This window comes from Cupressus sempervirens, chromosome 3 (genome assembly GCF_028749045.1).
Source record: "Cupressus sempervirens isolate cs-2001-9-10 chromosome 3, ASM2874904v1, whole genome shotgun sequence".
In the NCBI taxonomy this organism is placed as follows: Eukaryota; Viridiplantae; Streptophyta; class Pinopsida; order Cupressales; family Cupressaceae; genus Cupressus; species Cupressus sempervirens.
In genome coordinates this window covers 375,404,402-375,417,882 of record NC_143120.1, presented here as the reverse complement: position 1 = coordinate 375,417,882, position 13,481 = coordinate 375,404,402, and the positions used below count along the sequence as shown (strand labels likewise).

Here is a 13,481-nt window from a genome sequence, read left to right as displayed (position 1 = left end):
TTTTGATGAGAATAGATTGCCAAATGATCATGCACAACAAACTCCAATGGAAATGCATACCCTAAAAAAATACCAAGAAAAAATGAAAATGATATTCAAATTCCAAATAACATTGAAAATGAAATGACAATTGAAAATAACAATGGTATGAATGTAGAAATGGAAACACCAAGTACTAAACAAACATGCCAAAATGATACTGAAGTGTGTGAACATTATTTTGATTTTTCTAATGATGTGCTAGATAATCTTCATGGATTGGTTTCATGGATACAAATTAGGACACATGCTAATAGATTATATAGACATTTTTTTATAAAAGAAATCTGGGTTTCAATGTCAGTTGATGTTGCAACTAATTAAAATGTTTAAAGTGTGAAAAGTAATGAAAAGGTTAGGAATGTAAGAACCCAAGAATAAAAATGAGTTTTTAAAATAAGTTGTATCCACTATTGCTAGTGTCTTTGATGTTATTGGAAAGAGAAGTCACTCTAAAGATAAGAATGTAGCACGACGAGAAATAAAAACAACTTTAGTTAACAAATCAAAAACTAACAAAAGATTAATTAGTAACATAAGTGGATAGCTTAATGTGAATCGTAAGACTTTAGAAAGAGCTCTAATGAGAAGGGTTAACTTTGAATTTGATCTAGCAAATATTTTTTGGAATTCTAGTAGTAGACTCCTGAGATGTGTTATGAAACTTACTACTAAAGTCAAAAGTTTGGTTGAAATTTTTTGGCATGACAATACAAGAGTGTCATCTAATTCAAGAGATGTTCTTAAATTGAGAATTGGCTCAAAAATACATGATCTACATTCTAAACACCTTTTAGACATGACTCAAATTGAATTGTTCAAAAAATTTGTAGATGGTAAGGTGTTAACTATTACCATTGGTCAAAGATCTTTTGAAAAGTGTAAACCACGGTATGTAGGGATTAACAAGGAAAGAATCACATGTTGTTGTAAAAATCATGTTCAATTTCATTACCATTATGATGTACTTTGATCTATATGTGGTACCATGCATAGTAAAGAAATGTTGTAGGAATGTGGTATAAAAATACCACTAAAGGATTTCATATTAGGTTTGTTTTGTAAGCCACCTAATGATCAATACTTTCTTTTCAATGTATGTCTTTCTGGTACATGTGATATGTGTGGCAATCTTTCTTTGTTAGATGAATGTTTACATGAAAATGCTTTGACTAATTTTGGACAACAATTAGTTGATGTAAATTTCATAGGGTACATGGAAAGGCTTAAAGGTAACAATCCTGCCACTAGGCATCAATTTATTAAATCTTGGAAGGATGGATCTATTATGGTTGGTAACCAGTGAATGGAAGTTACCGAAGAAGTGATTGCAGAGGCTACGAGGTTGGAAATGGATGTGATTAACTTTTTTCGAGAGAGGGAGTTGTTGATAGGGCCATAGATGAATTTGTGGAATCAGAGCATGAGAAAGGCCACTTGGTGAAAATAGGTAATTCTTACATCAACTTGGGCTCTATTTCTCGACTATGGCAATTTGTGCTTTTTGTTATAATGGAATACCTCACTTTAGATGGGAGATTTACTAAGTTTTATGGGTACCATTTCATGTTGGCCAATCACTTTAGGCATGATGTTAGGATCAACTTTCCATTTTACTTAAGGAAATCTCTTAGCATTTCCATTTAGGCTATTTAGAAAGACCTAAATGGTGAGCATATTTTCCATGAGGGTCTTATGGTCCGTATAATGAATGTGTTAAAATCCAAGAAGATTGTGAAACCCAGGGGTAGTTTGAAAGGGGCAGACTATGATATGGAAGGGAGTCTCTTGGAAAAGGGTTATGATTCGAATACACAAGATGAAGTTGAGGGAGTTATGGGGAGTTTGAAAAAGGGCTCTAGTTGTAGTTCTAGCAAGAAGAAAAAGATGGTTGTTGACTATGATTTTGACTAGGAAAGTGATTCTATGGAGGAATTGGTGAGAGATCACTATAAAAAGAGGAGTGGGAGTAAAGGAAAGGGTATTAAGGATTTTCAAGATGGTCGGGCCTCTTCCCCTTTTGATGATGAGCCTCTGGCTCAACGGATGGAAAGGAGAAGAAAATCTTTGAGGCAAAAAGAGGAGAAGTTATAGACTATGAAGAATGGGGTTTCAAAAAATGAGGATGATGGGGAATAGGGGCATCTTCCAAATTTTAATGAAAATACTGATGGTGGGCCTAGGTCATCCAAAGGTCTATTTGGTAACCCTTGTACAATCATGAAGGTGATTGGCTTCCTAAAGCAACAAATGCAAGTGTTTGGCAAGGAAGTGGAGCAAGTCAATAAAATTGCCAAGGGTGAGCATACACTTGGCCAACACATAGACAAGACTTTAGAGGTTATTGGGAATGGAAAAGAACTTAAAAACCTTATGTATAAGATACCATAGCTCGAGGCCAAACACATGGTCTTGGATAAAGCAATTAGTGCTAATTAGGGGAAGGTGTCTAAAATCGAAGCTAAGCTAGGTGATGTGGAAAAGTTGTTCAAATAGATGGCTAATAATGTGGCTAACCTCTTGAAGGTGCTTGAGCATGACAAAGGGAAAGACTTTCCTCCAGTGTCTAAGAATTAGGGTCCTAGAAAATGCATTCGAGCTCATTCTAAGAAGAATGAAGATATGAGTAAAATGAATGAGGTGAAGGCCATTGCTAAGAATATGCATATTCTGGCAGATCAGGCTATTGACTTGATAAAGACTTCTTAGCTAGTTGGTTGCTATTTTTTGCTATCTTTTCCAACTTTGTCTTGGGTGACCTCATGGCTGTTCTTTTTGGAGGTTTGTCTCATGTTGTCCTATGTTGCTTTTCTATGGTATTTACTTCTCTTATTTCTTTCTAGACTTCTAGTTTTATGTAAAAGATTTTGGGTCCTTTAAAACCTATTTTTACTTAATCAAAGCAATTAGTTTATGTAAAAAGATTCAAAACTATTGAATATACATTGAAGGATGGGAAGATTGGAAGAAGGTGTGATCTAGTTACAGATTAAGTTAGTTGTCATGCATTTATGGATTAGTTGAAGAGAGTTATCATGCCAAAAATATATGTTGAACACTCTCAATATGCTAGATGGCTTGATGGACAATTTTTCATATGTAACAATACATTTCCAATTGGTACTATACTTTCAATCGTTGACTTTGCACAAAACTACACACTTGCACCACAAGATGAGGTGCAACCACAATATTACAACTTAGTGCAAGTAAAAATTTATGTTCATATAGTTTATAGGCATGTACCTAATAGTACAGAGGAGGATCAAAAAATATTTAGAGAGTATCGTTTCTATATGAGTGATAATAAACTTCATTCATCTGAGTTTGTCCAATATTGTTTCAAGGTCTTTTATGATAATTTAAAAGAGAGACAACTTCAAATGACACAAAATTGGATATGGTCAGATAATTGTATAGAACAATTCAAGAATGCTAGAATGTTCTATTGGTTGAGTAGGACACATAAGAAAACTAATATCCAACATGTGTGGAGTTTTTTAGAGGCTAGACATGGTAAAGGAGAACATGATGGTGCTGGTGCATGTGTAAAGAGAGCCCTTATTAGAGAGTAATTAAAATTTGAGGAAAAAGCCAAATTCAAAATGCACATGAGATTATCAAATGGTGTAACAAATATTTATACACTAGATCAAGTCAAAACTCTACAATCAAACATTTCTTCTACCTAGTTGAAGAGAAGAATATCCTTTCAAGATATGACTATGATAGAATTAGCGGGTCAATTAAATGACATTCATTTAGGAGTTTAGAATCTAACACTTAGACTATATGGAGTAGGGAGCTTGCTTGTTTTTAATAGTTTTGTCTTGTAGGTGAATGGGAAGAATGCAATAATGCAAAATGGGTTGAAGATTGGTAACAAAAATCATTAGCACCTATTGACACACATTTTCAAGATGATATTGTAAATGAAGGCTAGAATGTTACTTTTGCATTAAAAGACTATGGTCATATTTCATAACTCATACAACTTGGTATGCACAATTTAATTAAATTTTTTTGTGATCACGCTTCAATTTATATTATATATTTATGTACATGTCATTAATATAATTCAAGTATATGTCTTTAATATATTATTTATATATGTACACATGTGATTAAAGTGTTTACATACTTTATCTTATCTTGTAGGACATTTTTATGTTGTTATTGCACCTAATGATGATGATGAATAGATTGAGTATTGGCTAGCTAGATGTGTGGAACCTATGAAAAACTTGATATGTCATCAAGTAGATAAAAGTATCCAATTGGGTTTGTCATTGTAGCTAGCACTTGGCTACATACATACCTAACAAGAAGAAATGGTTTACCAACATTTGAAGACTACCAAACTAAAAAGAAGATTTTGCACTATTCTCATTTGGTTGTGGCAATGAATATCAAATTAGAAAGATACAAAGGGAGGCCCAAAAAATAAGGTATTATGGATAATGGATGAGCATGAGATAATCATAGTGCATTGCAAAAGAGAGAGGATGTAGATGGTATAGTGGGATGACTACATTTAAATCAAACACATGTAAGTTTTTTCTTTATTGTGTTATTTTTATATATGTACTTATATAATTAAATTAAATTTATGTATTCATTGTCTATAGAAAATTAGAGACTTATATATACCTCTTATTCAGGTCTCAATTACAATTTATATAAATTTAAATATTTAAGGTGGATCGAACATCAACATCTTGTACAATTACACATAGTGAGTACATACAAATTACACATATTTACATATTTCAAATAGCTGATATTAATTTATGCTTTTATTAACACACGTTTTTGTTTTACAATTTTATTTGGTAGGAGCTCATTTGAAGAAATGTATTGAACCAATTTTATAGTTTGAGTTCACTTCTATTTATGTCATTCACATTGTCTTACATATATTGTGAAACATGTTGCAAACATTTTAAAATAGGATTTTATTTATATTTGAAAGTTAAAGGTGTGCACTTGATATTATAAATTAATGTTCCTATATAAATAATTAAAATTAATGTTCAAACATATTTAAATTAATGTTCATATATAAATAATTAAAATTATTAAGATTATTGTTCATGTACCATATACTTACAAAATGTGTCATAACATAAATAAAATGTCACATTAAAGAAAATGGTTCATACATACAACATGATAGCATAATAATCTATACTACATACACAAGCATGATAAGAAGTCATAAAAATATAGTACATGGTCTAACATGTCATAATATGATCTATGAAGTCAAAAAATACATATAATATAGTTACATGTCCTGATACAAAGTGTAACATAATAAACAATATATGTTATAAAAACACAATCTAAAGGTGCCAAAAACACCTAATCTATCTAATTTGCAGTCCTCTTTACTCCACTTGAAGAGGACTCAGATGGATCATTCTATGTAACATGAGGTTTCTCATCATGTGGGACACCCTGTGAGGTAGATGGATCATCCTATGTAACATGAGGTGTCTCATCATATGGGACACCTTGTGAGGTAGATGGATCATCTTGTGTAACATGAGGCGCCTCATCATGTGGGACACCTTGTGAGGTAGATGAATAATCTTGTGTAGCATGAGGTGTCTCATCATGTGGGACACCTTGTGAGGTAGATGGATCATCCTGTGTAACATGAGGTGTCTCATCATGTACATGCATAATTAAAATGGGTTTCAAAACCTAGCTTGCAAATAAATTAAATATTCAACACATAATAAAAATACTACCACATGAGATGGGTGTCCTTCTGTAATAGGAGGAGGTGCACTATGAAAGCTAGCAAATGTGGTAGTGGTGAGGTCCTGTAATTTACAATACATAAATTTTTAAAATTTGATAAAGATCATAATGGACTATGTATGTACACATAAATGATAGTACTGACCTCAAAGGATGATGTATGTACCTCCATCTAGCTTAGTCCTATAGTCTCAACAACACTAATGGTGACATAGTCCTAAAATTATGGATACATAAAACTTGAGTCATAATTATAAATACATGAATTACAAAGTATGTAAATTAAAAAGTACATAATTTACACTACATTTTTTATAAACTATAGAAACACATATATCATACCTAAGTAGTAGTCAATGTCACAGATATGTCTAAAGATATGCTACCATGTTGATCATTGACATGTCTCAAATGGTCAAAAGATGGAGTAGAAAATAAACTATACTGAGGCCTATATGGATAAGTGGGATCCATCTCATGTTCATAAAACCAAAACACATAAAATTATACATGAACCAAAGTTGAAGATTATAAGTTAATAACAATGTGTACATAAAAATAATACAAATTATTTGTCTTGAGTCAAAAGTTCATACCATAGGTATTTGAGGCTATGCCTCAGCGGTCAATGGATCAAGACCTATACAAACATCAACTTGTGTAGCAGACAACAATCCCTACAAAATTAGATAACAAGAACATATGAGCACATGTTATTAAATTTGAGTTTGAATGTACATTATTTATAGTGTAATTAAAAGTCCATACCGTATGAGGGATACCAATGTCCATAGGTCTAAAAAAAGAACTATACTACCTCCTAGGAGGAACAATATCATCCATCCTCTATTATTTCAAAATCAACATAAATTAATATGGTTAATACAATTACACATCTATGTAGAAAGTAAATAATTATGTACTTAATTTAAATCTAAATTTAAATTTTACTTGCTATTTCTGACTGTCTCTGGGCTCTCTATGTAGAAGGTCAACAAATGATGACACATCAATATCATCACTACCATCACCATGAGCAACCTATGCATCATCATCAAAATCAGCACCCTCCACATAATGGTCATCATCTGCCACATCAACATGGCTCTGGGGGCCTCTACATATATCTCCACAACTAGTACAAATGTGTCCAAGTGGATGAATATTTTTTGCTTGTGTCTATTGCTCTACTAAATTTCCCAAAAGGGCACTCAATGAAGTAAGAGCAAATGACACTACTTGATGATGGTGTGGCACTAGGACAACTGGTGTAGGAAGAGGTACAAGAGGCTGAGGCTATATGCAATTCCTTGTATTATCACTCAGTTTTTCCCTAGACCTATCTTGAGGCATTCCTCCACTAAAACCTTGAAATGATCTAATATCACAATAATTAGGTTTCAAACCCAATTCCAATTCAGCCCATAGTTTCCTAAGAAAGTACATGAGCACTTCATGATTTGTGTGTGGTGGATGGTCAAATACCATCCACCACCACTCCCAAAAGTGTGCTGATATACGTGGATGTGTGCACCATCTAATAGATATGCAAGGCTTCTTCTCATTAATCTCAAGACCTATCTTAGGGTTTAGAAAGTATCTTTTAAAATGCCCTTTATTTAATTTGAGCTGATGAACCTCTCTATAAGATAGGCCATCAGAATAAAAGGCATGCATGTTTTGCCTCCACAATCTAAATCTATCGATGTCACAATCCAAATGCTCAATAGAGTGTACAACACCTTGCATACTATCTGCAAGGTGAAGTAGGTGAGGGGTAGGGGGTTGGGGCTTGTGATTAATGGTATAAATATCACACATGTTGATGTGAAGGTTGCACCTCATGCTCACCCTTAGATTCTCTGTAGTAGGTGTTGGAGGAGGACTAGGTGGTTGTGGAGGTGGAGGTAGAGGTGGAGGTGGAGATGGAGGGGGCAGAGGTGAGGGTGGGGGAGGGGGAGGTGGTGGGGGTGGGTCCATCAAATATAATCTACATATATGTTTAAACAACATAAAAAATCACAAAATCCCTATTTAATAAAATAAATCTAAAATATCAGTTTTATAAATGCACATATTTAAAACCATATCAATTATATAAATAAAGTTGTCATGAGCTCAAATTTAAGGATATATGGACATTCAAATAACATATTATATAATGATAATAATTAAGAATAATAAATTATAATGTATTTAAATATTATTACATATACTATTAATGAAAATAAATTGATTAACAAATTAGTCAATATAATATAATAACCTATGAGATATATAATATTAATTATAAGTAATATCAAATAACAATAATAGTTTTATAATGTATATTATATTAACATATTACTTAAATATGATCAATGAATATTATAGATAATATATAAAGAAAATATACTATAGTGATATTACTAATATCATTATTAATTAATATATGATTATACAATCATTACACAAGTCTAAAACCACAACACACATTATAAATTTAATCAAATTCTTGAAGGGTCACACCACACCATACTCATATTTAAGAGGCATGCATAGGAAGGAATGGGGAGACATTGGAAGAGATATATACCATGGAATAACATCTTAGTCATAGAAAAGGAGACAAAAGGAATTGTGTGCAGGAAGTCACAGTGAATCATGTAGAGGTACATCAAATTACATGGAAAGAAAATGTGCATAGAAAAAATTATGGCATGTATTATTTGTTCACAGAGAGAAAAAGAAAGAAAACTATAAAAAAATGAATGACCTAAAAAAGAGTCATTACAATTGGTATCAGAACTGGTTTTCCTGCCAGCCTGTGAAGTTTCATGAGTAATGAATATACAATCTTATTTTCTTCATCATCCAAAATCTTTGCTTTCATCCATGATGAATTTGGTGATATTTACACTATTACTTGTGCTCTATATTGGGAGATTTTCATGCTACAGTGGTTTTTCTGTGATAGGTTACGAACCGCAAGATCTAGTTTCAGATGAAGCACTTTTTCGGATGTATTAATGGTGGCAGTTGAAGCATGGGAGGGCCTACAATGGACTCCTTGATAAAGAAACTAGATCCCACATATTAAAAAACAATTTTCTTAACATTGACGCACAGAATCGAAAAAATAATTCATTTTCCTCGACCTCAATCGGTTTGCTAACTTGACCCACAATGAGTTCAAAAGCATGTATTCGGGTATAGTATTTCATTCGTCAAGATACCTGTCGAAAAAACTCTTTGAGCATTCGATATCAGTATAGAAAAGATGACCATCTAACTAAATCAATAGATTGGAGAAAAAATGGTGATGTAATTGAAGTTAAAGACCAGGGAGCTTGTGGAAGTTGTTGGGCTTTCTCCATGGTTGCAGCTATTGAAGGAGTTAATCAGATTGTGACGGGGAATTTAATATCTCTTTTTGAACAAGAGCTAGTAGACTATGATACTTCAGCCAATTAGGGGTGCAATGGTGGATTAATGGATTCTACATTTCAATTTATTGTGGAGAATGGTGGTATTGACAGTGAAGTAGATTATCCTTATAAGGCTCAAGAGGGTGCTTGTAGTGTGAAACAAAGGATGAAATGAAACCACTCACTCACACCCACGTCTTCAGAGACCCTTGATCCATGTTACATTAGCAACCATGATTATAAGGAATGGAATAAGGTTGGATATAGAGAAAGATAAAAAAAAAAGGAGTCATCAATTTTTAGAAGAACCCTACAAACATAGTACAATCATGAACCAATCAAAGAATGTAGATTGTGACATGGAAAAAGAAGGCAATGCATGTAGGGAATCCAATTGAAATTTCATATTGATACAAATAATAAAGTTGGCCAACAGATTCAAGGAGATACTATAGAGTTAAATAAAAAAATACATATGAATCACAAATGGCAGTTAACCAATAAGGACAATAACTGAGTACATCCATATTCAAGGAATGTATCTATCACCAAGAAAATGTAATTCATATTGGACATAGTATGGGTTGTGCATTGCTGGGAAGGAATAGATCGATTCTCCAGTCAGCATATAATTACAATAATCGTAGCTACATTGTAGTATCGTTACCATATACACCAACAAGATAATACTGTCGGAAGACCCAATTGGAATAGATATGCGTCCATCAATTATTATAAACAAATACACATGCACAAGAATACATATGGATGGAGCTAGTAACAAGATATAATATAATTGGATTGTATAGAATTGCCCAGCATCCAATGACAGTTCCAGCACCACCCTCGACAATCATAAACCTCTAGCCAATGATCACTGTCAAATTAGAACATGGACGAATCTTAGGCACCAAATAGGGAATAAGAAACAATACATGTTATGTACAGTGATAAAAAGAAATAAGATATGGAGAATATCAATGGTGGTGCAGGGAACCAGATTTATCCAGACTCCATTATGTATTGTTGACCATATCGAAGAGGAAGAATAACTGCAGCTTTAATTGTGCTTGGCATACAAGAGAAACGAATGAAGAGAGGAAGGCACAATAGGTTTAGGGTTTTGAAATCATAATCAAGTATGCCCTCCTCATTGACGAGAGAAAGCTATTCAATAAGTCTTGGAATTTTGAAGGGCGAGCATGTATTCAATTGTAGAAGTGACTAAAGTGCCTATGATTACTCTGTACGGGTCTGCGTGAGTCAACACATTCCATAGTTCCCTCTTGGAGCTGCTTTAGTAAAATTTGACACATAAAAGAAAACATCATGGACCCTTGTAAATAATAGTGAAATTCATTCAACTAACAAGAAAAGGTATGCTCATGATATGAGGTATGTATATGACATGTTATTTATTTGAAAGAAATAAATTAATTTTACTAATTTTGAATTATATTTCTACTTTAAAAAAAAAGTATGATAAATTATCGATAAAGTTATCAATTATTGGAATAAATATGTGGGCCTAATATTTTGGTAACATGTTTTAATTAATTTTTTTTGCTTAAATATGAGTTACTCACTATTTAAAAAATGAAATATAAATGAAAAATATGAAATTGTAAGTTTTCTTAATTAATGTAATCGTAAAGGTGCAAAATTGAGAAATGATTTAGGGATTTCAAGTAGCTTTCCTATGGAGTCTACAATCAAGGAAGGTCTATAAGACGCCTTATTGTAGTACTAGTTAAGGGAAAGACTATATAGAAACCCTACTGTCTATAACTTTCCTATGGGGTCTACAACTAAGGGAGGTCTGTTAAGACACCTTATTGTAGTATCAGTTAAGGGAAAGGCCATATTTAACTTTCCCATGGGGTCTACAATTAAGGAAGGTCTGTTAAGACACCTTATTGTAGTATCAGTTAAGGGAAAGGCCATATTTAACTTTCCTATGGGGTCTGCAATTAAGGGAGGTCTGTTAAGACACCTTATTGTAGTATCAGTTAAGGGAAAGGCCATATTTAACTTTCCTATGGGGTATGCAATTAAGGGAGGTCTGTTAAGACACCTTATTGTAGTATCAGTTAAGGGAAAGGCCATATTTAACTTTCCTATGGGGTCTGCAATTAAGGGAGGTCTGTTAAGACACCTTATTGTAGTATCAGTTAAGGGAAAGGCCATATTTAACTTTCCTATGGGGTTTGCAATTAAGGGAGGTTCATTAAGACACCTTATTATAGTATTAGTTAAGGTAAAGGCCATATTTAACTTTCCTATGGAGTCTACAATCAGGGAAGAGCCGCACTATGATACCCTATTGTAGTACTACTTAAGGGGAAGATAGTAAGGGAATCCTACCACTTTCCTATGGAGTCTGCAATCAGGGGAGAACACCCTATTCTAGTATTAGTTAAGGGGAAATAGTAAGGGCACCCTATCAACTTTCCTATGGAGTTTGCAATCAAGGGAGAGCGGTTAGGACACCCTATTGTAGTGCTAGTTAAGGGAAAGATTGTAATGACTCCTTTTCACAAGAACCCTTCTAGCCAAATAAGAAATCCACTAAGTAGACCACCTCATGTGGATGCCTAACACCTACCACCGGGGTCAAGGGGGTGAAAAGTTTTTCTCTTGGGGTTAGCATGGATTTGGCTTGGATTAACTTATTATCATTCAAATTTCTTTGAAGTTTATATATATGCATGTACTGATGCTTATTTTGTGGTTGCAGGGTTTATAAGCCTAACGAAGAAGTATAATCATTGTGCATTATTAATTTTAGGACCTAATCAAGGTTATGTATGATGTGTCTACATTGTGTCTACTTCGTATCTTCATGCATCAATGTGTATGCTTCATGTCTTCATACATTCATAAGTATAATTTACATTCAAATGCATACTACATGTGTGGCTCCTTATAGAATAGAATGAAGTAATCTTATAAGTAAAAATTTGAATGGGATCTAGTAGTCAATTTTTTTATATAAGGTGAAATGAATATGAAAACAATTATTGCTTGAGGAAAAGAAAATTCAAGAGGGGTGGACTTGTCATGAGCTCAAATTTAAGGATATATGGACATTCGAATAACATATTATATAATGATAATAATTAAGAATAATAAATTATAATGTATTTACATATTATTACATATACTATTAATGAAAATAAATTGATTAACCAATTAGTCAATATAATATAATAACCTATGAGATATATAATATTAATTATAAGTAATATCAAATAACAATAATAGTTTTATAATGTATATTATATTAACATATTACTTAAATATGATCAATGAATATTATAGATAATATATAAAGAAAATATACTATAGTGATATTACTAATATCATTATTAATTAATATATGATTACACAATCATTACACAAGTCTAAAACCACAACACACATTATAAATTTAATCAAATGCTTGAAGGGTCACACTGCACCGTACTCATATTTAAGAGGCATGCATAGGAAGGAATGGGGAGAGATTGGAAGAGATATATACCATGGAATAACATCTTAGTCAGAGAAAAGGAGACAAAAGGAATTGTGTGCAGGAAGTCACAACAAATCATGTAGAGGTACATCAAATTACATGGAAAGCAAATTGTATCATGCATTCAAGGAGATGAGTCTATGCATAGAACAAATTATGGCATGTATTATTTGTTCACAGAGAGAAAAAGAAAGAAAACTGTAAAAAAATGAATGACCTAAAAAAGGGCCATTACAAAAGTTAAATACTTAAGTAAACTTTAATGTTAAAGCTAATTGAACATTATACCAAATTTAAGCCTAATCATAAAATAATACTCCAAAACTATTAATAAATTAACTTAAATGTGAATTCTAAAAATATCTTATATTTATGTTTAGGATTAAGCCTTAGCAAATTTATGATTAAGGATCAATAATAAAACAATTAGGATTGAACAAATAAATAAAATTGTGGTTTGGGTTAGGATTTAAGGTTATCCATTTAGAATTAGGGTAGAGTAATTAACATTATGATTGAGGCACAAAATATAAGATTTAGGATTAGCAAATGTTATGATTGGGGCACAAAATATAAGAGTAATTATCATTTATGATTGGGATTAAAATTAGGATAAGTGTTTAAAAAATAGGATTACAATTAGGGTTTACAAATTTTAGGGTCACATGCTAGCTTTAAGGATTACGATTTCTAATTATGGTTAAGATTGGGATAATTTAGTGTTTAGCAATTTAGATTTTAGCATTTATGGC

At 32.4% G+C, this 13,481-nt stretch overlaps 1 pseudogene; it reads left to right on the top strand.

Annotated features, from left to right (window-relative positions):
* The first annotated feature begins 1,746 nt into the window (after positions 1-1,746).
* On the top strand, positions 1,747-9,390 carry LOC149566557 (cysteine proteinase mucunain pseudogene; annotated as a pseudogene).
* Positions 9,391-13,481: the final 4,091 nt, after the last annotated feature.